At 41.7% G+C, this 25,239-nt stretch overlaps 1 pseudogene; it reads left to right on the top strand.

Moving 5' to 3' along the window:
* Nucleotides 1–5,212: 5,212 nt before the first annotated feature.
* Nucleotides 5,213–7,334, top strand: LOC128563560 (nitric oxide-associated protein 1-like; annotated as a pseudogene).
* The last annotated feature ends 17,905 nt before the right edge of the window (nt 7,335–25,239 follow it).

Genomic DNA, 25,239 nt, shown 5'->3' with positions numbered 1-25,239 from the left:
TCCACCAGATTATTTTTTTTTTTTTGGTTTTTGGCTTTGACTGGGTTTGAACCCGTCACTTCTGGCATATGGGACCGACGCCCTACTCCTTGAGCCACAGGCACCGCCCCGCCAGATAGAATTTATCATCAAGCAACTTAATTCTGGTCAGTTTAAGGCAACATTCCAGGATCTTTCTTGTGAATCATTCACAAGAAATGTACCGGAAAGATACATGGACTGTCTTATAGGGCCTTGTCATGCTTCGGCCAGCATTCATTCAAGAAGCATTTAGGGAGGTGAAGAGACCTAAGTGAACCCACTAACAAGAGTTCATTCAGATATTCAAGGCCAGATTGTCCAAAGATTAATAATATCTTATCACACTTAACAGATACAGCCAACAAAAAGAATTTAAAGGCAATTACAGAAGCCCTTCCCTAGCCTTGTGTGTTCTCTTTATGTGGCCCCTCCCTTTCCTCTCCTAAATCCTGCCCCACTGTTAAGGGTGGCTTCCCCAGGTTCCTGTCAGGGAATGAAAACAGGTGCCAGCCTTTCCAGCACCACTGTGGAAAATGGCATCCTCCACATTTATTCATTCAATCCAAAACAAACAAACAAACAAAAAATAATGCTGCTCTGAGTAGTCCTGTGTGAGTTTTTGTGTGAACATACTAATGTGTTGTTATTTCTCTTGGATATATGCCCAGGAGTGGAATTGTGGGGACATACAGTAACTGTTTAACTTTTCAAGGAACTATGAAACTTTTTCACAGCAGCTGTACCATTTTACATTCATGCCAGCCCTTCCCTTTTTATTTGTATTTTATTTATTCATTTATTTTTTGAGACAGAGCCTCAAGCTGTCACCCTAGGTAGAGTGCCATGGCATCACAGCTCACAGCAACCTCCAGCTCCTGGGCTCAAGCAGTTCTCCTGCCTCTGCCTCCCAAGTAGCTGGGACTATAGGCACCCACCACAATGCCTGGCTAATTTTTGGTTATCTCACAGTAACCTCTAGCTCCTGGGCTCAAGAGATTCTCCTGCCTCTGCCTCCCAAGTAGCTGGGACTATAGGCGCCCGCCACAGCGCCTGGCTATTTTTTGGTTGTAGCTATCATTGTTGTTTGGCAGGCCCAGGCTGGATTTGAACCTTCCAGGTTAGGTGTATGTGGCTGGTGCCTTAGCCACTTGAGCCACAGGTGCCGAGCCAGCCCTTCCCTTTTTAAAAAATTTTTTTTTATCTTTTGAATTCCCTGCGATGAATGTATATTGTTCGTAATTGTTTATCTTTTGAATTCCCTGCAACGAATGTACATTGTAGCAGGTGTAGAGAGTGAATCATTCCTCAGAATTGTCACTAATCCACGCGTGGCCCATCTTTCATTTTAGTCCATTTTTTCTCTTTATTATGTATTTATTTATTTATTGGCAACAGAGAGTCTCACTATGTTGCCCTTGGTAGAGTGCTTTGGTGTCACAGCTCACAGCAACCTCAAACTCTTGGGCTTAAGTGATTCTCTTGCCTGAGCCTCCCAGTAGCTGAGACTACAGGCACCCGCCACAACGCCCAGCTGTTTTTTGTTGTAGTTGTCATTGTTGTTTAGCTGGCCCGGGCCGGGTTCAAACCCGCCACCCTTGGTGCATGTGGCCAGCGCCAGAACCACTGTGCTGTGGGTGCTGTGTCTTTCTCCTCAGCCTTGATCTTCGTACCCATTTCCTCATCGTCACTGTTGACATCCAGGTTAATATGTTGGATATATGTGCTTGCATATCTGTATCTATGTAACTTTGTTAAAATTAGACTTACTGATGCTTTGTGTGCGCACATATTTATATATATATATGTAGATAGAAAGGAAATATATATATCCTGTGTTACGGTTCCTTGTTTCTGGCTGCTGACTGATATTCTCTGTAGTCTGTTACCATAGTTGATTTCCCTGATGCCTACTTTGCTTCAAATTCCTACTGTAGAGAATCCTGCAGTGAATGTCATGGTTACTACATGCCTTTGCCTGGTCCTGCACATAATTTTTGTATGGTTTACTTCCTAGAACTGGAATTTCTGGGCCAAGAGAAAATGCATACACAGTTTCAGCAAGTATTGCCAGGTTTCTTTACAGAAAAGTTGTCTTCTTCTATCTTCTCACCAGCAATACATGAGGGTGTCTCTTTCCCTAAGTCCTTACTAACTTCTGGTATTAGCTTTCTTTTTCCCCTCTTTTTTTTTTTTTTTTTTTAGAGGCAGAGTCTTACTTTGTCGCCTGTTATAGAGAGCTGTGGTGTTAGAGCTCACAGCAACCTCCATATCCTTGGCTTAGGCGAGTCTCTTGCCTCAGCCTCCCAAGTAGCTGGGACTACAGGATCCTGCCACAACACCTGGCTATTTTTTTGCTGGGGCTGGGTTCAAACCCGCTACCCTCAGTATAAGGGGCCGGCACCCTACTCACTGACCCACAGGCGCCACCCCTGGTATTATCTTCCTAATTTTTGCCTGTTAGTAGATATAAAATGGTATATCCTTCTTGTTTTAATTTATATTTTTTGGTTATTAGTGAAGTGAGCATCTTCATAAATTTGCTTTGTCATTTACGTTGTCTCTATCAACTACCTCTTTATGCCTTTGCCCATTTGTCTGTTGGTTTCCTTGTTTTTTTAAAAAATAATTTTCTTACTGCTTTTATAATGTTAATAGATTTTGTTGGCTTTCTTACTATCAGTGCTAATATAGTTATTTCTATATTGGTTTCTATTTTAAAAGGCAGAAAACCTGTAGAAATGCTGTTGAAGTTATAATAAAGTTCATTTTTGTTTTTAGTCCAGATGTCAGAGCATTCCTTCCAATGGACAGTCCAAAACACCAGTCAGATCCATCTGAAGATGACGATGAAAGAAGTATTCAGAAGGTAGTAAGAGGAATTTTTTTTAACAGAAAAAATACCATTCCCCCAAAGTTGAAATTAGTGCCAACTTTAGGGCAACATATACTTAAAATGAAGTAACTTCATCCATAGTAGGTTTCTGCTAAATAAAATACATAAAGACAAACATGTACAACTTACTGATCACTTTTTTTTCTGATCTCTATTTCATATAAAATTTATAGGATGAATATTTATGTAATAAAAAGTAGTATAAGTGAATTAAAGAAAAATTTGAAAATAGCAGTTAATAAAGTATTACCCATATTTTTTGCCACCCAGACCTAGTAATTTTTTTCAATTTATTTGTTTATTTATTTTTTACTTTTTAAAATTTTTTTGTTTTTATTAAATCATAACTGTGTACCTTGATGCATTTATGATACCTTTGTAATTATGATGCATTATGGCAGGATAACTGATTTGATATACAATGTGAAATGCTTACATTGAACTGATTAATATGTCCATCACAATTACACTCTTTCTTTTTTTTTTTTTTTGTAGAGACAGAGTCTCACTGTATCACCCTCGGGCAGAGTGCCGTGGCGTCACACGGCTCACAACAAACTCCAACTCCTGGGCTTAAGCTATTCTCTTGCCTCAGCCTCCCGAGCAGCTGGGACTACAGGCGCCCGCCACAACGCCCGGCTATTTTTTGTTGTTGTTGCAGTGTGGCCGGGGCTGGGTTTGAACCCGCCACCCTCGGTATATGGAGCCGGCGCCCTACTCACTGAGCCACAGGTGCCACCCATACTCTTTTCTTAATAGTTTTTAAATGTACCATTGCATTATGCACATTAGGTGAGTTTCCGCCCCCAAGTACCCTCCTGCCTCCCGAGACCTAGTAATTTTTAATATTTTAGTGATTTTCTTTCCTGTATTCTCCTAATTATCTAATTTTATCTCATAAAAATTAATCTTAATTTTATTTCTCTAATGATAATTATAACAGTGTGTACAAGTATATATTCTTCACTTTACGTCTTACGTTTTGATCATTATTTATATTTATCATCATCACTGTACTTGAAATTATTGTTTTGAATTTTGGCCAGCAGGAAAGGCCTTTTCAACCACAAATTACATAGCTCTTCCTCTGCCTTGTCAGGTTTTTATACATAGAGCAATCCGTACACACATGCCATTTGGTATCAACTAACTTTTATTTCTATGTATAGGTACATAATAAATATATATTCTTAATAGAGAATGGGGTATTGTTATTTTTTTAACTAGATTATGATAGCAAAAAGTAAAATAAACTTGTACCTTATTTTGAAGATGTTTTCATCATTTACTTTAGAAAGTTGTAAAGAAAGGGAAAACTGTAATAATTTAACTCAATATATTATGTAGCAATTAAAATTATAATTATGGGGCGGCGCCTGTGGCTCAGTGAGTAGGGCGCCGGCCCCATATGCCGAGGGTGGCGGGTTCAAACCCAGCCCCGGCCAAACTGCAACAAAAAAATAGCCGGGCGAGGCTGAGGCAAGACAATCGCGTAAGCCCAAGAGTTAGAGGTTGCTGTGAGCTGTGTGACGCCACGCCACTCTACCCGAGGGTGGTACAGTGAGATTCTGTCTCTACAAAAAAAAAAAAAAAAAAAATTATAATTATGAATACAATTAAATATAATATATTTATAATTCAAGCTTTGTAATTATTATTAAATATGTACATGAAAATTTGAGGTGTTGGGTTGATTGACATTTTTCTTTAGAAGGTATTTTAATTTTCTTATGGCTTTATTTTTCTAATTTAAAAGTTAATGTTATGTACTAGAACATATTACTATCCTAGGGCTAAAATATTCATTTGGGAAAAAAAAATATTCCTTTTTTGTGACTATTAGGAAGTAGCATTTTTTTTTCTCTGATGCCCTCAAAAGATTCTTACTTATGAGAACAAATTTAACCTTTATATCTTTGACATGGTTGCTCCTATGACAGTGTAAAAAGATATATATTTGCTGGCAGGATGCCCATAGCTCAGTGGTTAGGGTGCCAGCCATGCGGCTTGTATGTTCGAACCTGCCCCGGGGTATGGCTCAGTCGGTAAGGCGCCAGCCCCATCTACCGAGGGTGGTGGGTTCAAACCCGGCCTCGGCCAAACTGCAACCAAAATATGGCCGGGCGCCTGTAGTCCCAGCTGCTCGGGAGGCTGAGGCAAGAGAATCGCTTAAGCCCAGGAGTTGGAGGTTGCTGTGAGCTGTGTGAGGCCACGGCACCCTACCGAGGGCCATAAAGTGAGACTCTGTCTCTACAAAAAAAAAAAAAAGAAAAAAAAAAAAAAAAGCTGCCCGGAGCAGCGCTCCCCATGCTGTCTGCACGCCTGGCGCCCACGCTGCTCAGTCCCTTCCTGCGGCGATCCGCTCCCACTGTAGGGCGCCATGGCCTCTGGGAGACGCTCCTGGGGAGGCGGTGCGCGGCCGCCGCCTCCTCCGGGCCCGCGTCGGACCTGGGCCCTGAGCCTCCTCATGGCCTCACGGAGGCTGAGAGTTATGAAGGAAGCCCTAACATGCAGGAGCGGTTTCTGTTCCCCGAGTACGTCCTGGAGCCTGAGCCCGCGCCCACCCGGAAAGAGCTGCTGGAACAACTGCAGCAGCAGCACCAGGAGAGGGAGCAACCCAGGCGGACGCAGAAGCCGCGGGTCGGCCGCCGGGCGCACCCTGTCGTGGGGCACCCGGACCCGGCGGTGCCGCCCAGCGGCCAGCACTGCTCGGGTTGCGGGGCAGAGCTGCACTGCCAGGACCCCGGCGTGCCCGGATACCTGCCCAGCGAGAAGTTCCTGCGCGCGGCGCAGGCGGACGGCGGGCTGGCGCGGGCCGTGTGCCAGCGCTGCTGGCTCCTGGTGCACCACCAGCGCGCCCTGCGCCTGCAGGGGAGCCGCGAACAGTACTCTGAGCTGGTGAGCACCGCGCGGCGGCGGCCCGGGCCCGCCCTGGTGCTCTACATGGTGGACCTGCTCCACCTGCCCGACGCCCTGCTGCCCGACCTGCCGGCACTGGTAGGCCCCAAGCAGCTGATCGTGCTGGGGAACAAAGTGGACCTGCTGCCCCAGGACGCCCCCGGCTACCGGCAGCGGCTCCGGGAGCGGCTGTGGAACGACTGTGCCCGCGCCGGACTTTTGCTGGCCCCTGGCCACGGAGGGCCACAGCTCCCCAGCCGGGACGGGCCGCAGGACAGAGAGGAGAATTCGAATCGGTCGGACAGGTCGTGCACGGTGGTCCGGGACGTGCGTCTCATCAGCGCCAAGACTGGCTATGGCATCGAAGAGTTAATCTCGGCACTTCAGCGCTCCTGGCGCTACCGTGGTGATGTCTACCTGGTAGGATCCACAAACGCTGGCAAGTCCACTCTCTTTAACACGCTCCTGAAGTCCGATTACTGCACCGCCAAGGGCGCCCAGGCCATCGACCGGGCCACCATCTCCTCTTGGCCAGGAACTACATTAAACCTTCTCAAGTTTCCTATTTGCAACCCAACTCCTTATAGAATGTTTGAAAGGCACAAAAGACTTAAAGAAGATGCAGCTAAAGCCCTAGAAGATCTTAGCGAGCAAGAACAACATCAACTTAATGTTTTGAAAAAGCATGGCTATGTAGTAGGGAGAGTTGGAAGAACATTCTTGGATTCAGAAGAACAGAAGGATGAAGATGCCTTTGAATTTGATGCTGATTCACTTGCCTTTGACATGGAAAATGAACCCGTTACAGTTGAACCTACATCCACCAAACAAGTAGTATTGACTGCACAAGATGTGAGAGATGCCCGCTGGTTTTATGACACGCCAGGAATTACAAAAGAAAATTGCATTTTAAATCTTCTAACAGAAGAAGAAGTAAAGATTGTTTTGCCAACAAATTTCATTGTTCCAAGAACTTTTGTGCTTAAACCACGAATGGTTCTATTTTTGGGTGCTCTAGGCCGCATTGATTTCCTACAGGGAAACCAGTCAGCCCGGTTTACGGTTGTGGCTTCCAACCTCCTCCCCGTGCACATTACTTCCTTGGACAAGGCGGATAGTTTGTATGAGAAGCAGGCAGGTCACACGTTACTGCAGGTTCCAATGGGTGGAAAAGAAGGAATGGCAGACTTTCGTTCTCTTGTTGCTGAAGACATTATAGTAAAAGAAGGACTTGGGGAATCCGAAGCGGTTGCTGACATCAACCCGCTTCCTCTGCAGGTTGGGTTGCAGTAACGCCTCGTGGGAAGGACAGATTGCATCTCCGAGGCTACACACCTCAAGGAACGGTTCTGACGGTCCGGCCCCCGCTCTTGCCGTATATCGTTAACATCAAAGGACAGCGCATCAAGAAAAGTGCGGCCTATAAAACCAAGAAGCCTCCTTCCCTCGTGTATAATCTGCAGAAGAAGAAAGGATAAATGTATGAGGCTGACTTTGTTCCTGCTGGATATTGACCATAACAAGACACACTGAAATTATATTAAATATGGGAGGCACCTGTGCCTCAAGGAGTAGGGCGCCAGCCCCATATGCCATGGGTGGCGGGTTGAAGCCCGGCCCAGCCAAAACTGCAAAAAAAGAAATTATATTAAATATAGCCTATGGGCGGTGCCTGTGGCTCAAGGAGTAGGGCGCCGGTCCCATATGCCGGAGGTGGTGGGTTCAAACCCAGCCATGGCCAAAAATTGCAAAAAAAATAAAAAATAAAATAAATATAGCCTATAATAAAATTCCCCTGCTCCAACCCCATTTAAAGATCTTAACAGTTGACTTTTTTTTTTTTTTTTTTGCAGTTTTTGGCCAGGGCTGAGCTTTGAACCTGCCACCTCTGGCATATGGGGCTGGCGCCCTGCTCACCCAACAATGACCTTTTTTTTTTTTTTGTGGTTTTTGGCCGGGGCTGGGTTTGAACTCGCCACCTCCGGCATATGGGACCAGTGCCCTACTCCTTGAGCCACAGGCGCCGCCCAACAGTTGACCTTTTTAAACTAACCAGGACTGTGCCTATTCATAATGTACTGAGCTTGTAAATAGAGGTTATATATCTATTTCTTTTCTTCTCTTTTTTTTTGGAGACAGGAGTCTTGCTGTGTTGGTAGAGTGCTGTGGCGTCACAACTCACAGCAACCTCCAACTCTTGGGCTTGGGTGATTCTCTTGCCTCAGCCTCCCTAGTAGCTGGGACTGCGGACACCCACCACAACACCCAGCTATTTTCTTGTTGCAGTTTTCATTGTTGTTTAGCTGACCCGGGCCAGCCTTGAACCAGCCAGCCTCGATGCATGTGGCTGGCACCATGACCACTGTGCTACAGGGGCAGAGCCCTTTCTTACAGGGTATGTTTACGGTATATATTTGTGACCCATTTATATAAAAAGAAAGCCTGACATATTCAAGTTTCTCCCACTGCTTTTTTTTTTTTTTTGAGACCAGATGTCATTTCTGTCATTTGGAGTCTGTAGTTGACAAGGCAAGTTAACAGTCACATGAAAAAATAATACACTGGCTTATAAGTAAAAGTGAATAGTCATCCGTGGACACAACTGGTAGAACATTCTGCGCCTTCCATCTCTAGGTCTAAGGTAACGGTTTTCCAAGTCCTCATCCTTTCCCAGCAAGTGTGAAGAAGGGGAAGAGTGGAGAGCAAGCAGCTTCCCTATTTAAAGGAAGGGGAAAAGCTGGATGTTACACACATTGGTTTACACAGTCTGTTGATAAACGTCATGGAAACTGGGAAGTGAAGGAGGAAATGGGCACTGTTTCAGATTTTTACTGACAAGTGGAGAATAGATATTGAGAACAAGTAGAACTTCACCTAACACAATTTAACAGTGTCTAAGAATCTTTCATAAAGATGTGTGTTCCTGGGCGGCGCCTGTGGCTCAGTGAGTAGGGCGCCGGCCCCATATGCCGAGGGTGGCAGGTTCAAACCCAGCCCCGGCCAAACTGCAACAAAAAAAAGGCCGGGTGTTGTGGCGGGCACCTGTAGTCCCGGCTGTTCCGGAGGCTGAGGCAAGAGAATCGCCTGGGCCCAGGAGTTGGAGGTTGCTGTGAGCCGTGTGACGCTATGGCATCCTACCCGGGGGCGGTACAGTGAGACTCTGTCTCTCCAAAACAAAAAAAAAAGAAGAAGAAGATGTGTGTTCCTAGTATCTGGAGTCTATTCTACAATCAGGAGAGCACTTACTACCCATGTTATTAACATTGGCCTGTCTGTACCTGTACAACATGTATCCATCAGACGGCTTTACTTTTGGTTATTCCTAGGTGAGTTTTACTACAGCTGTGTAGAAACAATCGGCGTGTCTCAGATCCTAACACTGAGATAAATGCTGGTGGGTTAAGCTGGGCTGAAATGCAGTTAGATCCGTGAGTGTCTTGATGGACCTGTGTTCTCTCCCGACATGTGGAAGCCCTGTGTACTTCACACCCTCCTTTTCTGCTAAGTCTCCTTACACTAAATATGACAAGTTTTTTAAGATGCAACTTACAACTTTGAAAATCTCACTTTCATAGTGTTTCAAAGGGTAGTATAGTACTATTGGTATGTTGGGGGAGATGTTCTTCGTGTGTAAAACCGTTTCAGCGTGGATGGCATCCCTCATCCCCAGACACTGGACGCCAGTAGCAACTCCCTCTGCCCATCGGTCATTAAAACTGAAACGTAGCCCCAAGGTTTCCAACTGCACCTCTAGAGGGCAGTAGTTCCCAAGTTGAGAAAATCGATCGGCGTTTTTTAGGTTTCACTGGCAGGTTTTTTGGAGGGAATGAAATACCATTAATTTTACTACAAGTTAAAATTGCGCTCCAAGCACAATGGCTCATGCCTGTAATCCCAGCATTTTGAGAGGCCAAGACAGGAGGATCACTTGAGGCCAGGAGTTGAGACCAGCATAGACAAAGTAGCAGACACCCTGTCTCCACAAAAATTTTAAAAACTTGGGTAGTGCCGGTGGCTCAGTGAGTAGGGCGCCAGCCCCATATGCTGAGGGTGGCAGGTTTGAACCCGGCCCCAGCCAAACTGCAAGAAAAAAATAGCTGGGCGTTGTGGCGGGTGCCCGTAGTCCCAGCTACTCGGGAGGCTCAGGCAAGAGGATCACCTAAGCCCAGGAGCTGGAGATTGCTGTGAGCTGTGATGCCACCGCACTCTACCAAGGGTGACACTTTCAAAACTTAGCCAGGTATGGTAGTATGCACATGTAGCCCCGGCTCCTTCAGAAGTTGAGGCAAGAGGATCTCCTGAGCCCAGGAGTTGCAAGTCACAGTGAGCCATGATCACAGCACTGCACTCCAGCCTGGGAGACAGAACAGGACCCTGTCTTTCCAAAAAAAATTGTAGTCTTTATCTTTCTATTTGTAGTTGAAAACAAGAATTCACAGTTCAGAGCTTAGGCCTGAATCTTTTTTTTTTTTTTTTTTTCCCCTTAAATAGAGACAGGGTCTCACTTGTGGCCCAGGCTAGAGTGCAGTAGTGCAGTCATGGGTAACTGTGACCCTGAACTCTTGGGATAAAGCAACGTTCTCACCTCTGCGGCAGCGGGGGCTACAGACACACACCAACACACCCAGCCTGAATCTACTGAGATAGCATTGTTTTTAATTTCTGGAGAAGTGGCGGCACCTGTGGCTCAGTGAGTAGGGCGCCGGCCCCATATGCCGAGGGTGGCGGGTTCAAACCCAGCCCCGACCAAACTAACAAAAAAATAGCCGGGTGTTGTGGCGGATGCCTGTAGTCCCAGCTGCTCGGGAGGCTGAGGCAAGAGAATCGCGTAAGCCCAAGAGTTAGAGGTTGCTGTGAGCCGTGTGATGCCACGGCACCCTACCTGAGGGCGGTACAGTGAGACTCTGTCTCTACAAAAAAATATATATATATAATTTCTGGAGAAGTAAAATAACTTACAGAAATGTATTTTAGAGAAGAAAACAAAATAAATAAATAAATAAAAAATAGCCGGGCATTGAGGCGGGCATCTGTTTGAGCCCAAGAGTTTGAGGTTTCTGTGAGCTATGATGCCACGGTACTCTACCGAGGGTGACATAGTGAGACTCTGTCTCAAAAAAAAAAAAAAAATAATAATACAAAGATATATATATTTTTACACTTGGCGAAAAAAAAACAATAATCTGGGAAAACATTTGTAACAAGGCATAAGAAGAAATAACATTTATGTAAAAAGCTCATACAGATGAGTTTCATGTTTTTTTTTTTTTTTTTTCCTTTTCTTTTTTTTTGAGACAGAGTCTCAGTTTCGCCCTCGGTAGAGTGCCATGAAGTGACAGCTCACAGGAACCTCAAACTCTCGGGCTTAAGCGATTCTCTTGCCTCAGCCTCCCAAGTAGCTGGGACTAAGGCACCCACCACAACGTGCAGCTGTTTTTTGGTTGTAATTGTCATTGTTGTGTGGCAGGCCTGGGCCAGGCTCAAACCCACCAGCCTCAGCGTACATGGCTGGCGCCCTACTCACTGAGCTACAGGTGCTGAGCCAGATGAGTTTTTAAATAGGCTTCTTAATACCCCCGGTACTTAAAAGGAAAAGGGGCACGACCGAGGACTGCTAGGAAAAACATAGATGGGAAAATGTTCAACCGTGATGCTAAGAAGGAAGGTAATTTTTGAAGGAGTGCTCGCTTTGGCAGCACATATACTAAAATTGGAAATTTTGAAGGAATGTTTTGTATTTTTCCATCAATTGAGCAAAAACGTAAAGTATTTGACATACTGCCAGACTGATAAGGGTAAGGTACAACAAACACCCTGAGGCATTATTTATGTCATAATTTTTTGAAATTCTTGTGGAAAGCAATTCAGCAACATGTATCAAATATAAACATATTCATGTCATGTAGGAGTGGATGCCAATGAAATCCTTCACACAGACAAAAACAAAGATGTTCATTTCAGCGTGATCTGTTATAAAACCATTAGAACCTTAATATCATCAGAAGGTATTTGTATATATTACACATTTTAAGTAACATTCGAAGGTAATATTTTAAACTTGGGAGAGGGGAATGATTCCATTTAGATTTAAAATTTGCTTCAATTTATTATCAAAATAGTTAATTCAAACACCAGGGCCAGGTTAAACAGTGACAGGTAAAGATTAGTGAGATAAATAGTTAACTACATTTAGATGTTTTTCTTCTTTAAAAACCCGCTCTTTGGACTATTTTGTTCTCTAATAACATGCAGAGATATCAACATATTTTTAAACACATGTAGAGTGAAAAACACGCCAATCCCTCAGACATAGGAAACAGGATAACTAAGGCCATACCAATGGCACCCATTGTTAACTGCTCTGATGAACCCTAACTAAAAGCACATTTCCATTTTTCTTCAATGCTGTGATAAGAGAAAAGAATGCTCACAAACAAACTTCCTCCAGTTAGCATTCCATTTCTTTGCTTTCCTTGCAGGAAAACTCAAAGAAGTTTTGTAAACTGTCTCCACCTGCTGTCCTCCTCTGGATCTCTTGCGAACCCCTCCGTCCCGTGCCCATCACACCACAGACTGCTCAGAGTTTAGCAGCCAATCTTCAACTTTCATCTTACTTGCACTAACAGCAACGTGAACAGAGTTAATTACCCCCCTGACTTTGGGAAACTACATTCTTGGTTTTCCTCCTGTCTCACAGACTGCCCTTTCTGTCTCTATTACCGGTTATTCCTTGACTTTACGATGCTGAAGTGTCCCAGGACTCAATCCTTGGATCACTTCTCTCATCTGTCCGTACTCACTCTCCAAGGAGACCAAGAGGGTGGAGAAAGCCTGGTGCCCTGGGATGAAATAATACTTTGTAATTAATCCAATAAGCCTGTGAGGATAAAGTAAGGATGCAACACCACAACTCTCCAATCCGTGGCAGACGTCATTAATCATTCAGGGCTTTTCTCAAATGGAGCTAAGCAGCCCTGGAATCCTTCTTTGTATGGAGTATTGTAGCCGTTCACTTCCAATGAACTGCTGGACTTGACATTCCAGATGAAGTCTATACCTGCCAACCCTGATATCGTTCAGTATTGCTCAGTGTTTCTCAAAATGTTCCCCATGCTCAAATAAATGTGAATATGGGGAGAAACTGAATAAATAAAGCTTACTAGCCTTAACATACTAATGTCCATCAAGACTCCGTTGGAACAAACTGGCTAACAAGTAGGGTGAACCAACAACAGAATGCCAGGAGGATATTAATCACGCTTGCAAGGGCACTTTCCTTCTGACTACCTCGTAGGTCCCTCCAAGAACTTATTGTCCCCTGGGAAGTATGGTCAACTGATTTTCTCCAAACGCATACTCTCCCCCAAAATAAGACCAGAAAAGTGACAATGACAAAACAGCAGAACCAACCAAAAATATGTGGATTAAAAACTCCTCAAGGCTCTACTAAAGCAATAAAAAGTTAGAGCAGCAATTAGTGAAGCGTATGACAGTACTATCTTCACTGTAACCATGGTTCTATTTCATAGGCCTCCAATTAAACTGATATAATTATGCATATCTGCATACTCTCAAAAAAGATCTTCCCGAAATTTAGTCAAAGGATGGTTTGAAACAAATTAAACCTACTGAGGATTTCCAGATGGTCCCAGGTTGATGTTCTGTGAGGTAGTGTGTAGCTGTTTGGATGGGGGAAAAAAACAACATTCTCAATGGAGCTTCAAAAATTATCAATGTTTAGAAATAAAACATACAGTACTGTACCATAGATAACATGGGTATTGTCATATGATAGAAACCTAAGGCCTTAATAAGTATATAGACTTATTTGGAAACATATAATTGATATAAGCATAATTATTTTTATCACAATAACTTCTAGGAACAGTTGTAAGGAAAAAAAGTAAGTAAGCCAGAAATCAACCTCAAAGTTGGCAAATGAATGAAATAACCTGGAGGAAGCTCCTTGGAAGAGGTGGGTATTGAAACCACAAATTTAAGAGGAAACATTTTATCAAAGGAAACTATTTAAAAATGGCTATTTTTCAAATTTTCAGATAGGTAATTAAAGATAGAAGACAGGATACTGATGATGATTGTAAATGCTGGATTTCAGTTTTAATTCGACACTAGGTAAATATAGGCAAAGCAAATACAGACAGCAGTGCTCTTCCAATTCCAGCACTGTAGTAGCACCAAAATTTTAAAGGCTTTCTTCTTCGTTACACTTACAATATTATACATTCAACCTCTGATACTAATTTAGAAGCAGATCTTTCTGCACCTATTATGCCATAAAAAAATTAATAAAAGTTTCTAGTTCATTAAAAATTAGCCAGAAATTTGACTCAGAATCTCAAAAGATTAATCTAACAATCCTAGCAGACCAGTGTAGATGAATTCTGCTTCACATAAATTCACTTTGAAATTCTTTACACAAGCAAAAGGAGACGAAAAAAATTCTTTATACATTCAGAGAATTAACTCAGTTATAAATGTCTGAAATACATGCACTTTTACTAGTTCTCTATATAATTATACTTCATATAAGTTACAAATATAAGAAGCTTTATAAAACTCTTTATGCTTGGCTCCTGTAGCTCAGCAGCTAGGGCGCCAGCCACATACACCAGAGCTAGTGAGTTTCAATCTAGCCTAGGCCTGGCAAACAACAACTCCAACCAAAAAATAGCCAGGCGTTGTGGCAGGCACCTGTAGTCCCAGCTCCTTGGGAGGCTGAGGCAAGAGAATCACTTAAGCTCAAGAGTTTGAGGTTGCTGTGTGCTGTGATGCCACGGCACTCTACCAAGGGCAACATAGTGAGACTCTGTCTCAAAAAAACCAAAAAACAAAAAACTCTTTAATCAGAATCATGAAAATTTTACCTTGTCATATTTCTTATCACTGACATATGTAATACATAGTAACTTAAATTCATTTCAAATTTATAGTCCTCAGAATAAAAAATATTTTTCTTTTTTTTTTTTTTTTTTTTTTTTTTTATTGTTGGGGATTCATTGAGGGTACAATAAGCCAGTTACACTGATTGCAATTGTTAGGCAAAGTCCCTCTTGCAATCATGTCTTGCCCCCATAAAGTGTGACATACACTAAGGCCCCACCCCCCTCCCTCCATCCCTCTTTCTGCTTCCCCCCCCCATAACCTTAATTGTCATTAATTGTCCTCATATCAAGATTGAGTACATAGGATTCATGCTTCTCCATTCTTGTGATGCTTTACTAAGAATAATGTCTTCCACTTCCATCCAGGTTAATACGAAGGATGTAAAGTCTCCATTTTTTTTGATGGCTGAATAGTATTCCATGGTATACATATACCACAGCTTGTTAATCCATTCCTGGGTTGGTGGGCATTTAGGCTGTTTCCACATTTTGGCGATTGTAAATTGAGCTGCAACAAACAGTCTAGTACAAGTGTCCTTATGATAAAAGGATTTTTTTCCTTCTGGGTAGATGCCCAGTAATGGGATTGCAGGATCGAATGGGAGGTCTAGCTTGAGTGCTTTGAGGTTTCTCCATACTTCCTTCCAGAAAGGTTGTACTAGTTTGCAGTCCCACCAGCAGTGTAAAAGTGTTCCCTTCTCTCCACATCCACGCCAGCATCTGCAGTTTTGAGATTTTGTGATGTGGGCCATTCTCACTGGGGTTAGATGATATCTCAGGGATGTTTTGATTTGCATTTCTCTAATATATAGAGATGATGAACATTTTTTCATGTGTTTGTTAGCCATTCGTCTGTCGTCTTTAGAGAAAGTTCTGTTCATGTCTCTTGCCCATTGATATAAGGGATTGTTGGCTTTTTTCATGTGGATTAATTTGAGTTCTCTATAGATTCTGGTTATCAAGCTTTTGTCTGATTGAAAATATGCAAATATCCTTTCCCATTGTGTGGGTTGTCTCTTTGCTTTGGTTATTGTCTCCTTAGCTGTACAGAAGCTTTTCAGTTTAATGAAGTCCCATTTGGTTATTTTTGTTGTTGTTGCAATTGCCATGGCAGTCTTCTTCATGAAGTCTTCCCCCAGGCCAATATCTTCCAGTGTTTTTCCTATGCTTTCTTTGAGGATTTTTATTGTTTCATGCCTTGAATTTAAGTCCTTTATCCATCTTGAATCAATTTTTGTGAGTGGGGAAAGGTGTGGGTCCAGATTCAGTGTTTTACATGTAGACATCCAATTCTCCCAACACCATTTATTGAATAGGGAGTCTTTCCCCCAAGGTAAGTTCTTGTTTGGTTTATCAAAGATTAGGTGGTTGTAAGATGTTAGTTTCAGTTCTTGGTGTTCAATTCGATTCCAAGTGTCTATGTCTCTATTTTTGTGCCAGTACCATGCTGTCTTGAGCACTATGGCTTTGTAGTACAGACTAAAATCTGGTATGCTGATGCCCCCGGCTTTATTTTTGTTACTAAGAACTGCCTTTGCTATACGGGGTTTTTTCCGGTTCCATACAAAATGCAGAATCATTTTTTCCAAATCTTGAAAGTACGATGTAGGTACTTTGATAGGAATGGCATTGAATAGGTAGATTGCTTTGGGAAGTATAGACATTTTAACAATGTTGATTCTTCCCATCCATGAGCATGGTATGTTCTTCCATTTGTTAAAATCCTCTGCTATTTCCTTTCTGAGGAGTTCATAGTTTTCTTTATAGAGGTCCTTCACCTCCTTCGTTAGGTATATTCCTAGGTATTTCATTTTCTTTGAAACTATGGTGAAGGGAGTTGTGTCCTTAATTAGCTTCTCATCTTGACTGTTATTGGTGTATACAAAGGCTACTGACTTGTGGACATTGATTTTATATCCTGAAACATTACTGTATTTTTTGATGACTTCTAGGAGTCTTGTGGTTGAGTCTTTGGGGTTCTCTAAGTATAAGATCATGTCGTCAGCAAAGAGGGAGAGTTTGACCTCCTCTGCTCCCATTTGGATTCCCTTTATTTCCTTGTCTTGCCTAATTGTATTGGCTAGAACTTCCAGCACTATGTTGAATAGTAAAGGTGACAGAGGACAACCTTGTCTGGTTCCAGTTCTGAGAGGAAAAGCTTTCAGTTTTACTCCATTCAGTAAAATATTGGCTGTGGGTTTGTCATAGATAGCTTCAATCAGTTTTAGAAATGTGCCACCTATGCCTATACTCTTCAGTGTTCTAATTAGAAAAGGATGCTGGATTTTATCAAATGCTTTTTCTGCATCTATTGAGAGGATCATGTGATCTTTATTTTTGCCTCTGTTAATATGGTGGATAACGTTTATGGACTTGCGTATGTTAAACCAGCCTTGCATCCCTGGGATGAAGCCTACTTGATCATGATGAATGACTTTTTTGATGATAAGCTGTAATCTATTGGCTAGGATTTTGTTGAGAATTTTTCCATCTATATTCATGAGTGAGATTGGTCTGAAATTCTCCTTTTTGTTTGGGTCTTTTCCTGGTTTTGGTATCAGGGTGATGTTTGCTTCATAGAATGTGTTGGGGAAGATTCCTTCTTCCTCAGTTTTTTGGAATAATTTCTGCAGTACAGGAATAAGCTCTTCCTTGAAGGTTTGATAGAATTCTGGAGTGAAGCCATCTGGACCAGGGCATTTTTTGGTTGGAAGCTTTTTTATTGTTTCTTTGATCTCAGTGCTTGAAATTGGTCTGTTCAGGAGGTCTATTTCTTCCTGGCTAAGTCTAGGGAGAGGGTGTGATTCCAAATATTGATCCATTTCCTTCACATTGTCAAATTTCTGGGCATAGAGTTTCTGGTAGTATTCAGAGATGATCTCTTGTATCTCTGTGGGATCAGTTGTTATTTCCCCTTTATCGTTTCTGATTGAGGTTACTAGAGATTTTACTTTTCTATTCCTCGTTAGTCTGGCCAATGGTTTATCTATTTTATTTATTTTTTCAAAAAACCAACTCCTTGTTTCATTAATTTTCTGAATGATTCTTTTGTTTTCAATTTCATTGATCTCTGATTTGATTTTGGATATTTCTTTTCTTCTACTGAGTTTAGGCTTAGATTGTTCTTCTTTTTCCATTTCCATAAGATCTCTTGTGAGATTGTTGACGTGCTCTCTTTCTGTTTTTCGAATGTAGGCATCTAAAGCGATGAATTTTCCTCTCAAAACTGCTTTTGCAGTATCCCACAGGTTTTGGTAGCTTGTGTCTTCATTGTTGTTATGCTCAAGGAAGTTAATGATTTCCTGTTTTATTTCTTCCTGCACCCATCTGTTATTCAACAGAAGATTGTTTAATTTCCATGCCTTTGGGTGGGGTCGAGCATTTTTGTTAGAGTTGAGATCCACCTTTAGTGCCTTATGGTCTGAGAAGATACAAGGTAAAATTTCAATTCTTTTGATTCTGTTGATATTTGTTTTGTGTCCCAGGATATGATCAATTTTGGAGAATGTTCCATGGGGTGATGAGAAGAATGTATATTCTTTATCTTTGGGGTGGAGTGTTCTATATGCGTCTATCAAGCATAGTTGTTCTAGGGTCTCATTTAAATCTCTTATGTCTTTGTTTAATTTCTGTTTAGAGGATCTGTCCAGCTCTGTAAGAGGTGTGTTAAAGTCCCCTGTTATGATGGTATTGTCAGATATCATATTGCTCAGACTGAGTAAGGTCTGCTTCAAGAATCTGGGAGCATTCAAATTGGGTGCATAAATATTTAGAATTGAAATGTCTTCTTGTTGTATTTTTCCCTTGACCAATATAAAGTGACCATCTTTGTCTTTTTTGACTTTAGTTGCTTTAAATCCACATGTATCTGAAAATAAGATTGCAACTCCTCTTTTCTTCTGAATTCCATTTGCCTGAAAAATTGTCTTCCAACCCTTGACTCGGAGCTTTAATTTGTCTTTTGAAGCCAGATGTGTTTCTTGCAGACAGCAAATAGATGGCTTGTGTTTTTTAATCCAGTCAGCCAATCTATGTCTCTTCAGTGGGGAATTCAAGCCATTAACATTTATGGAGATAATTGATAAGTGTGGTAGTATTCTATTCGTCTTATTTGGTGAGACTCCATTGCTTAGTTTTATCCTTTGCATCAGTGTGGAGGTTAGGTTCTGTCCTTTGATTTCTGAGTTCTTACTTTGCTGCTGATCCATTGTGGTGGTCAGTGTGCAGAACAGGTTGAAGTATTTCCTGTAGAGCTGGTCTTGTTGTGGCGAATTTCCTCAATGCTTGTATATCCGTAAATGATTTGATTTCTCCATCAATTTTGAAGCTTAGCTTGACAGGGTACAGAATTCTGGGCTGAAAATTGTTCTGTTTAAGTAGATTAAAGGTAGATGACCATTGTCTTCTTGCTTGGAAAGTTTCATTAGAGAAGTCTGCGGTCACTCTGATGGATTTGCCCCTGTAGGTCAACTGGCGCTTACTCCTGGCAGCTTGCAGAATCTTTTCTTTTGTCTTGACTTTGGACAGGTTCATCACAATGTGTCTTGGAGAAGCTCGGTTAGAGTTGAGGCGACCTGGGGTCCGATAGCCCTCTGAAAGCAGTGTGTCAGAATCTTTGGTGATATTTGGGAAATTTTCTTTTATAATATTCTCTAGTATGGCTTCCATTCCTCTGGGGCATTCTTCTTCCCCTTCTGGAATTCCTATAACTCGTATGTTGGAACGCTTCATAAAGTCCCATAATTCTGACAGTGAACGTTCTGCTTTCTCTCTCTTCTTTTCTGCCTCTTTTACTATCTGAGTTATCTCAAAAACTTTGTCTTCTACCTCTGAAATTCTTTCTTCTGCATGGTCTAACCTGTTGCTGATACTTTCCATTGCATCTTTAAGTTCCCTGATTGACTGTTTCATTTCCTTCAGCTCTGCTATATCCTTTTTATATTCTTCATATCGTTCATCTCTGATTTGATTCTGTTTTTGGATTTCCTTTTGGTTATTTTCCACTTTATTAGCAGTTTCCTTCATTGTTTCCATCATTTCTTTCATTGTTTTCAACATGTGTATTCTAAATTCCCTTTCTGTCATTCCTAACATTTCTGTATAGGTGGAATCCTCTGCAGTAGCTACCTCATGGTCCCTTGGCGGGGTTGTTCTGGACTGGTTCTTCATGTTGCCTGGAGTTTTCTGCTGATTCTTCCTCATGAGTGATTTCTTTTATCTGTTTCCTTGCCCTAATTTTCCTTTCACTTCCTCTTGCTCTTTAAGTTCTTGTGCCTGTGGACTAAGGGTTACAGGACCAGAAGGGTGAGAAGGTTGAAGAGCAAAAAAGGGGATGAAAGAAAGGAGAACCGAGTGATAAGAAAAAAAAAGAAAGATAGAGAAAGGAGAGGGGGTGGGGATAAGGAATATTGATAAAAAGAAGAGAGGCACAGAAAGAGGGAGACAGGGCAATATAGGTGTACAGTAGGGTACTTTGACACAACCTTAAAAAACCCCCACCTTCTGGGGGTGGCCAGTGTGGTGGTTCCCTTGAGGTCAGCAGCTCTTTGCTAACCTGATCAGACACAGTACCCCACCTCCACCAAGTAGAGAGGAAAGACAAAAATGCTATAAATCAAACCAAAACAAGCAAACAGAAAACTTTACGGGGATAAAATTGGGTGAAAAACCAAGTGATAGTGGTAGATACACTAGCAAAAATGAAGTTGTAGTTATTAAAAAAGGCAGCAATGGGAAATTATAATTAAACCAGTAAAATTGAGAAAGAAAAAGGGATCTGTATGGAAAAGATTGAAATTAAAAAACAAAAGAACATCAACAACGTCAAAATAAACAAAAAAAAGACAACCAAACAAAAAAAAAAAAAAAAAGAAAGAAAGAAAAAAATACACAACCAAAAACAAAGCAGTTTGTATATGTTATTGAATATTGTCTGGGCAACACGTGGTCTTCTGGGGTATGAGATGTTAGTCACAGTTCTGATACGACTGGAGGCTGCTGATTTCTCAAACCTCAGCAGGTAGACACCCTAAATCTCTCTTCAGCCCACTTAAAAGGCACTTTGAACTTGTAAACTTGCTGAGCAGAAGCTTTCCCAGCTTTCTCGCTGGAATCACTGCTGAAGTGGCTATCCACTTACTCAGTGTGCCAAAACCGGTCTCACTCTGCCCCTGAGGGTTAGGGCTGCAAGGCGGCTCAGACCCAACCCTTAGGCTACTTGGTTGCTGGGTTACCAGCTCCCACCCATTTCTAGCTCTGCGACTCTGAGGGCGGAGCTTGCCAGGGCAGATCACTGACAATGGTTCCGTGTGACCCACCGCCAAACAGTTTTAGCTCCGTCTGGCTCAGCGGCTCAGACTGGGGCCCTAGACAACGGCCAAAGTTCTCCGCCCTCCCGCTCAGGCCTTCCCCAAGGCAGTTCAACTCAGTGCCAAGTCCAAGGACATCAAAACAGTTCACAGGTAAGGCCTTTCTGGTTTGCAGTCTCGCTGCTACTGAACTTACAGTTGTGGGCGGGTTTAGACGGATTGAACACACGCGACCACTTGCCGGTTTTCCACTGTTTTAGTCCTCCTCTTGGGGTCCAGAAGTCTCTCGCTGACTCCCTGTATCCTCATAGGAGTGATGGTAGGCAGATCCCACCAGCCAGAGATGCCTGAAGTCCTATCTCCCCAGACTCACGGTGCCCAGATGCAAGGAAGCTGTTACTCAGCTGCCATCTTGCTCCGCCCCTCATAAAAAATATTTTTCAAAATAAAGGGCAATTTCTCTCATCCTTCAAAAGTTCTTAAGTGTAAGTTTCTTAGAAAATAACACTAGCACTAGTATTTTGTTTACAATTCAAGTTTATTTCCTCCTGATAACTTTATATGAAAACTCCTCATGTAACAGATTTTCAATCCACAGAAGACAAAAATATATGAAACTTATGATAATATAATAGGAGACACAAAACTTTATAAATTTCACTAAATGAGATTAGTGCGTTGTGGCTAATTTTAACATGAGAGCAGCCTTTCATCTTTATATACTATAGTGCTCCACAGATTCTAACAATGTAATTCAAAGTAAGTTGTAATTTCAAGACACTTATTATTATTGTTTTTTTCTGAGATAGACTCTCACTTTGTCACCCTCGGTAGAGTGCCATGGCATCACAGTTCATAGCAACCTCAAACTCCTGGGCTTAAGCGATTCTCTTGCCTCAGCCTCCCAAGTAGCTGGGACTATAGGCGCCCACCACAACACCTGGCTATTTTTTTGTTGTCATTGTTGTTTAGCCAGCCTGGGTGTATGCGGCCTACCCACTGAGCTATAGGTGCCGCCCGACACTTACTCTTTTAATGAATGTGTAGGTATTTGGATCAATTTTCCATTCAAGAAACTTCTCATATGTAGATGAAGAAAAATAATTAAATAAGGGTAAATTAAACAACATAAAAAATTTGTCCCTTCTGTAGATTTTTATTATTTGGCAGTAATTTCCCTAATGGAGCGCATTTCTAAAATGACAAATATATTTGGGACTAGACAATTTTTCACTGTACCCATTTTTTTAAAGATAATGGCTCGGCGCTTGTAGCTCATTAGTTAGGGTGCCAGCCACCTACACTGGGGCTGGTGGGTTCGAACCCGGCCTGAGCCTGCCAAATGACAATGACAACTACAACAACAACAACAACAACAACAACAACAAAAACAGCCAGAGCTCAGCACCTCTAGCTCAGCGGCTAGGGCGCCAGCTACAAAAACCAGAGGTGGTGGGTTCAGATCCAGACCGGGCCTGCCAAACAACTATGACAACTACAACCAAAAAATAGCCAGGCATTGTGGCAGTTGCCTATAGTCCCAGCTACTAGGGAGGCTGAGGCAAGAGAATCACTTAAGCCCAAGAGTTTGAGGTTGCTATGAGCTGTGATGCCACAGCACTCTACCAACGGTGACAAAAATATAAAAATAAAATAAAGATGATATCAAATTAAGGGTGAGATATAATTTATTAACAAAATTAACACTAATTGAGACCATAAGTTTCTTGACTTCTCTTGACCTCTAGTTTTCCCTTTATACATAGAACAGTAGGTCCACATGCCTTCTAAGATATTTCAGTTGTATCTTCACTTAGTTATCTACTTAACAGTCCTTAACAGTTATAACTGTAAGTCAAAGTATGGCTCTTTCCTTTTGTTAAAAAGATTCTTTTTTTTTCTTTTTTTTTTTTTTTTGACAGAGTCTCAATACGCTGCCTGAGCTAGAAAGCAGTGGTATTATCATAGCTCAATGAAGACTCCGAGGCTGTAGTGATCTTCCTGCCTCAGCCTTTACAAGTAGCTGGGACCACAGGTACATGCCACCATGCCCAGCAAAGTTTTCTGTTTTTTGTAGATACAAGGTCTTGCTATGTTGCTCGGGCTAGACTTGAACACTGGCCTCAAGAACCAATCCTCACAGCTTGGCCTTCTATAGTGCTAGGTTTACAAGCATGAGCCAGTGTACCAGTCTTTAAAGATTCTTTTTATCAGTATTTTAAAACTTTTAGAGAGTCTAGTCCAAGTTTCAGGCATTATGAATGAAAAAGGTAACAAAAATAAAATCTAAAGCCAACAGTGGCCAGGGACAGTGGTTCATGCCATTAATATTAGCACTTTGAGAGGCCAAGGCAGGAGGACTGCTTGAGGTCAGAAATTCAAGACCAGTTTGAGCAAGAGCAGGACTCCCGTCTCTGCAAAAAAAAAAAAGGAAAGAAAGAAAAGAAAAAAGAAAAATTAGCTGAGTGTGGTTCTCAGAGGCTGAGGCAGAAGGATTGCTTGAGACCAGAAGTCTGAGGAGACAGTAAACTATGATGATGTCACTGCACTCTAAGAGCCTGGACAATAGACTGAGACCCTGTCTCTAAATACTAAATTAAACAGGCCGGGCAGAGTGGGTCATGACTGTAATCTCAGCACTCTAGGAGGCCGAGGCAGGTGGATTGTCTGAGCTCACAGGTTTGAGACTAGCCTGAGCAAGAGTGAGACCCCATCTCTAAAAAGGAATAGCAGGAAGTTGCTGTAAGCTATGATGCCATGGCACTCTACCAAGGGTGACAAAGTAAGACTTTGTCACAAAAACAAAACACCAAAATTCTAAAATAAATAAATAAATAAGTCAACAGGGACAGAACAGCAGCCAGAACCCAGGAATCTCTCAGTTTAGCTAATTCTGCAAAGCCAGCTGTCTCCTATAGCAATGTAAGACATTCTTCAAAGAACCTAAACCTACAAATTCTCACATTGATAGCAAGCAAAAAGTGGAAAAATCAGTTATGTATATTTTAGTCTTTAAGATATTATTTTAAGTCTTTTTCAATTAAAAATATACACTCAGAAAATATAGAAAAGTATGAGAAAAATATTTAAAATTCATAACCTCACTAACACATTATTTTGCAAATATGTAAGTAAATTCATATAGTCCTTTCTTGCCTTTTAAAAACTAATTCACAATGTGTGAATATGCATATAATTTGATATATTGATTTCACGTTTTCACTTGTGTCAAAGTTTAAAATATTACCTTCGAATGTTACTTAAAATGTGTAATATATATAAATACCTTCTGATTGATATTAAGGTTCTAATGGTTTTATAACAGATCACGCTGAAATGAACATCTTTCTTTTTGTCTGTGTGAAGGATTTCATTGGCATCCACTCCTACATGACATGAATATGTTTATGTTTGATTCATGTTGCTGAATTGCTTTCCACAAGAATTTCAAAAAATTATGACATAAATAATGCCTCAGGGTGTTTGTTGTACCTTACCCTTATCAGTCTGGCAGTATGTAAAATACTTTACGTTTTTGCTCAATTGATGGAAAAATACAAAACACTCCTTCAAAATTTCCAATTTTAGTATATGTGCTGCCAAAGCGAACACTCCTTCAAAAATTTCCTTCGTTATTAGCATCACGGTTGAACATTTTCCCATCGATGTTTTTCCTAGCAGTCCTCGGTCGTGCCCCTTTTCCTTTTAAGTACCGGGGGTATTAAGAAGCCTATTTAAAAACTCATCTGGCTCAGCACCTGTAGCTCAGTGAGTAGGGCGCCAGCCATGTACGCTGAGGCTGGTGGGTTTGAGCCTGGCCCAGGCCTGCTACACAACAATGACAATTACAACCAAAAAACAGCTGCACCTTGTGGTGGGTGCCTTAGTCCCAGCTACTTGGGAAGCTGAGGCAAGAGAATCGCTTAAGCCCGAGAGTTTGAGGTTCCTGTGAGCTGTCACTTCATGGCACTCTACCAAGGGCGACACTGAGACTCTGTCTCAAAAAAAAAGAAAAGGAAAAAAAAAAAACCATAAAACTCATCTGTATGAGCTTTTTACATAAATGTTATTTCTTCTTATGCCTTGTTACAAATGTTTTCCCAGATTATTTTTTTTTTCGCCAAGTGTAAAAATATATGTATCTTTGTACTATTTATTTATTTTTTTTTTTTTTGAGACAGAGTCTCACTATGTCACCCTCGGTAGAGTACCGTGG

The sequence above is a fragment of the Nycticebus coucang genome, chromosome 13, assembly GCF_027406575.1.
Source record: "Nycticebus coucang isolate mNycCou1 chromosome 13, mNycCou1.pri, whole genome shotgun sequence".
Classification (NCBI taxonomy): Eukaryota; Metazoa; Chordata; class Mammalia; order Primates; family Lorisidae; genus Nycticebus; species Nycticebus coucang.
This window is presented reverse-complemented; position numbering and strand designations above follow the sequence as displayed.